Source organism: Centruroides vittatus, unplaced genomic scaffold (assembly GCF_030686945.1).
Source record: "Centruroides vittatus isolate TY-2023 unplaced genomic scaffold, ASM3068694v2 contig_1824, whole genome shotgun sequence".
NCBI lineage: Eukaryota > Metazoa > Arthropoda > Arachnida > Scorpiones > Buthidae > Centruroides > Centruroides vittatus.
The window spans coordinates 1-5,600 of NW_027121123.1; the positions used below are offsets into that span (position 1 = coordinate 1).

The following is a 5,600-nucleotide window of genomic DNA, read 5'->3' on the forward strand; positions in this document are numbered from 1 at the left end:
TCAGTATAACAACTATTTACGTAGCAATACAGTATAACAATTATTTACATAGCATACCTAATACAATGTTTACAATAGCATTTACATTGTATTAGGTACTGTACGGTCTTTAAGTATAGGGAAGGTGTGCAGGTTACGTCGTTTTGCATACAAAACACTATAACAAGGTAAAAAAATTTTTTAATTAAAAACAACTGTGTTAGATAAACGACATTGCGTATCTAACCAACGTTTATAAGCTTTGTATCTAATTATAAGATAAAGATAAAATAAACGTTAAGAAAGGAAAAAGAAACTTTAAAATGGCTACGCCTGAACAGGGACTCGAACCCTGGACCGTTAGGTTAAAAGCCTAACGCTCTACCGACTGAGCTATCCAGGCTTATAGCGAAGCTAAATGCTACAAGTAATTATTCTTGAATAATCATGAGATTTAAAAAATGGTTATTTGAATATTTAACTAATTTATAGATTTGGTAAATAAATTTTCTGGATAGTTACACTTTAAAAATGAATCTTCGATTTGTAAAATATAAATTTATGCAAACTTATCCAAAATATATTGACATGCTACTTGAAATAATTAGGCCACATATAACAATAAATATAATTTATTTTAAAAATGTGTAATTAATTAAGATTTGTAATATATTCAATTAAAATTTTCATAGTTCTTAAATATATAAATTAGAGATTTCAGAATTTCAGAAGAATTAAAATCTAACTTGATGCTATGTTCAGATGGTTAAAGGATTTTAAGTTAATATTAAATTATGTATGTTAAATAATGTATTTTACATTCCTTTTATATATTACAATCAAGTTTTGTAAGCTTAAAAGAAGATTTCAATGCAGGCTACGGAATATTTTACACTGATCTACTGAATGAAGCATAATACAGTGTGTATTAAATATTTAAAGATGATTACTATATTATCCTTTCGAAAATCTTATAACTTTACAAGTTATAAGATTATAATTACATAGTGTTAGTCTTTAACTGTGCAACATTAAAGTCACTATACCGAAGTAAACATGAAACTTAAACTATTTTGTTGGATAGGACATAGTTTGCCTCCTATTAAAATTCTTATTCTACTAGTGGTAGCCAACTTGAATGATTTTTTATGAATGTTTAAAGAATTTGCTATTTACATACAGTTCTAGGAGTAACTCTGATGACAGAGAATAGCATTAAGATTGTAATAATTTTGTCTATTTTAGTTACATTACGGTCTATCTCCTCTTAATCTCTAACATTTAGACTAATTATTTCTACAAAGTTTATCAAACAGATCGCAAATTAGAAAACGAAAACATCAGTAATACGAGTAGGCTATGTTGTTAAAAGTCATTCAAGTGGTACTAATTTGCTTGATTTATAGCGATCTTTGGTCATTCTCTTTTTCTCAAAAAATGTGAATATAGTAGTATTAGTAGAAGCAGCAGTATAAGCCTGTAGCATTAATCTATTAGACCTGAAAAAATTCTCATTTTCATTATGAACTTTTGAAAATTTTTCTTACATTAGGCTAATAGATGTAGTACTTTGTATTCTTATGCATCAAATTTCCTGAAAATTATGTTGATAGAATGACCACGTGATAAAATATTGTCTTCTCATGGTGAAAGATTCGGATTAATTCTTGTTATATAGAATTTTCTTTAATACATTTTAATATGAATAGCTATTAAAATGTTAATTTTTATGAAAATCTTTATATTTCATCGATTGAAAATGATGTAGCCTGTATCCGCATCAACATTGTTTATCAAAATGAACTGAATGCATTCCACTCGAAATATCTTTATTGCTTAATGATCGTTCTGGAATTCGAATACATACAAACAATAGGACAATAATCACCGATTCGAGATTATTTTCTAGTAAGAAAGAAACAGCCCGATGGCTACTTCTGGACTGTAACTTCGTTAGTAATACGTCTATATTGTTGTACATATTGTATGAAAAAGGCGTCTCCTACTGCCTCAGTCCTTCAGGGGCCTCCCAAATTTGTTAGTATATTTTAGTATTTAATTATCAAATTAGTAATTATTGAAGAGATATTGCTACAGAACTGGACCCTTTTTTTTCTGTAATTGATTAATTCGGCCATGTAAAAACAAGGAGAGCAGTAGTTCTGTAGATGAATTTCTGTATGCCTGTTGAATTTTCCAATTCGTAAAATCATTTTATACATTTTTATTATTATAAAAAATGTTCATATTATTGTAGACGTAAATAAATAACTCTCTACTTCCATCGCTCATTTTAGGGCCTCGAAAAATAAATTTTGCCTAGGGCATGGCAAATCCTACGCCCACATATGATAAAATATGTAGGCCTAACACTATAATTTAAATAGAGAGGTTTCAAGGTCGCATGTCACGTGATAAAACACACGTTTGCTCCGCCCATTCGCCATTTTTGTGGTAGTTTTCGCTCGCTTAGCTTGCACGTAGTCTGTTATTCGACGTCTTTTTTTAGTTTAAACGTACAAAAATACTGCAGTTCTATTATCATGGATTAAGTTAAAAAAGATTCTTTTCTTGCAAGCTATTCTAGCAGTCTAACAGGACGAGATGCAGCTCTGTACGAAGAGAAAATTTCGTTATGTCAAGGCGATCCATACGAAGCCAGTTTATCAGACTTCGTCGTATATCAAGAGTTGTGGCCGAAAGTAGAATTTGGTGACATTATAAACTATTTGGTTTTTACAACAAATTTCTACACCCTGTCACAAATGAAAGCTTATAAATCTTTAGAGGCCCATAACTATTTAACAAGTGGCTGGGTTTCTCCTGATATAAAAGTAAAAGTAATGAATAACAGCGAAGTAATATTGCTTGGAAAGATATGTTTTCTTTTGTTTGTTTAAACTCGTGTTTTTACGTATTTCTTAAGTAAGAATTTTTGTCTGAAAGTAAAAGTCTAATTAAAAACAGCCGTGGAAATTTTTTAATTCAAATTGTTCAGTACCTTTATTTTCTAGTTGAAACTAGCATATAATAAGTCTACTTGCTTTTCGTTTTAACGTGTAATGTTTATAAGTTTGCACTAGCTAAAGCCTGAAATTACGTTAGTTATTCGTTTATAAATGCATTATACCTAACTAAATTAATATAAGCAAATCAGTAAACTCTTTTAGGTTTTAAAATATAACTTAGTGTTTATTAACGTAAATATTGAAATGAAATGTTTCTGACAAACTCTTGTATTGATATTCACTTTATTCGTAACGAAATTTTTCCGGTTAATTCTCGAGAGCCATGCAGTTTGCCTTCGTCGTGAAAGCTCCTCAGTTTGAGATCCTTGATGACAAATAATGCCGGGAATTTTAAAAAATGATGTTCCTTTGTTCTTGAGTGAACTAGCATTACACCCAATTACACAACAAATCACCATAGTGATATTCGCGACGAAAAAAAACAACACAAGAACTCCAGTTAAAACGCACGTGAACACACACAAAACGTAAACAAGTCACAAACAGTCACAAAGATGGCGCTGGACAATTGCGCATGCTCATGACGTCACTCGTGATGTCGACATGAAACCTCTCTGAAGTAGGCATATTAACTGTTATCAATAAAAATGCAAGACAAATATTAGCTTATCTGCTCGATTATAACCTTAAAAAGACATTGAAATTATTAAATTGTTTAAACAAACAATGTCAAAAATATATTAAACTCACAAATCACAATCATCCTAATTCAATGTATAACTACATAAATTATATTCATATAGCAAAGTAAACATGAGCCTGTTCATCTATACTCTGTCAAACTAAAATAACTTTATCAGGAAAAAATATATTATTAAAATCTTAGGTTTTTATGTATAAAAAATATTATAAGAGGCCACTTGTAGGGTTTGGAATCGCTGGGCGAGCTATTTCCGCCCTGTTTTATTATAACGAACTTTCATGACGGAAAAACCGTTAGGAACGGCCGTTAGAAAGAGCCGTTAGAAGAACCGTTGTGTTTCAAATCGACGACAGACGGACGATTGGCCGGCGGGAAATGACCGTTGGCGGCCGTTGTGGAAACATTCAAATTTGATTGGCGGACGATTCGAACGTTGGGACTATTTAAGCAGTAGTTTCGGCGGGAACGGGAACTCGTATCGTGAGTTCGTATCGGGATCGGCTGAGTTGGTATCGGGAAGATCGGATCGGATTAGGATCGTCGTTATCGAAGTGCTAACTAACTCTCTCGTTGGACGCCACGGAAATCTGGGGAAAGTAACTCCAGTGTTTTAGTACGAACTTGTTCCTGACTCGGAGGTGCTGTTAATTACAAGTCTGTTTGTGGAGGTCGTAAGGAGTTTCTTTCGACGAATTTGTACGGGAATAGTCGGTTGTCGTTGGATTAGTGTTTGTGCATATTTAATTGTGACTCTAATTTGTATTATTTTGTACATTTATATTGTAAATATAAACTTTGTGTTTCGTCAAACCGACTGAGTGGTTATTTTGAACATTACTCCACTTTTTGTATGTATTATTCTGTAATAAAATAATAACTGCTTGAGAGAAGATCTCAGATTATTTTAAGCATTTAACATGAATTAAAGCATTTATTTAAATAATTATGCGTATTTTAAAGCAATTATTTATTATAAAAACATTTTTGATTTGTTTTATTTTTAGATAAGAAACGCATTTTATCTTAATTTATCAATTATAAAGCAAAATAGTAACAGTTTTAGATAAGAAATTCTTTACTCTGATGTATTGTCTGTTTAAATACGACGCTTTTTTAACGAATTACATGTAAAAATTTATAAAAAATAAAAATAAGAATAGAAAATTATAAGATTTTTAGAGTCGATTTATAAAACAATTTGTATATTAAAGTTATACTTTATTAAACAACAGCGTAGGCATCCACAGAGGGGGGCAAACGGGACACTTGACTCTCTCTTGGATCCAGTAAAAAATTCCAGATATCTGATTGAGATATGTAACCTTACACCCTCGACTATAGGACACTCTATCTTTTTGTATTGATACAATACTGTATTCTACAATCTACTTGTAGAAAAAAATCTAAAAATTAAATAACTAAATAAAAATTTATTGATGTAATTATTTGCCTCTAAGTTTTGCCCTCTTAAAAAAAATTCTGCTTCTGAGCCTATGGACCATAGTGTACAGCTAAATTATTCTAAAATAATATATAATGCCAATTATATTATACCAGCCAAGCTTATCTATAATAGTATTCCAATAACTGGTTATTGGTATACAATAGTATATTTTAAAAAATAATAATAATTAGAACATAAAACACCATTAATAAACTTAGATTACAATCTGACTATAACATTTTTGCATTGGACAGTAGAACTATAAAATCTGAAAAATTTGATTGTCTGTAATTAATTTTAGGATATATTATAGCCTGTAGAATATATTCTAGAATTATGTATAAAGGCTACATTGTTAAATACAGTATGTATAGCCTGTATTATAATCTATAAGTATGTGAGTGTATGTGTATGTGTGTGTACTTCCCATATTCAAACAATAGTATAATAATAACGTATTTTACATCTAGATACAATACAAAATAATAAATTATACTTACTTAAA

At 30.3% G+C, this 5,600-nt stretch overlaps 1 non-coding gene across 1 annotated transcript; it reads right to left on the reverse strand.

The window, feature by feature from the left end:
* Nucleotides 1-309: 309 nt before the first annotated feature.
* Nucleotides 310-382, reverse strand: TRNAK-UUU (transfer RNA lysine (anticodon UUU)). Its single transcript has one exon. It is a non-coding gene; the product is annotated as a tRNA-Lys (tRNA).
* Between the last annotated feature and the right edge of the window lie 5,218 nt (nucleotides 383-5,600).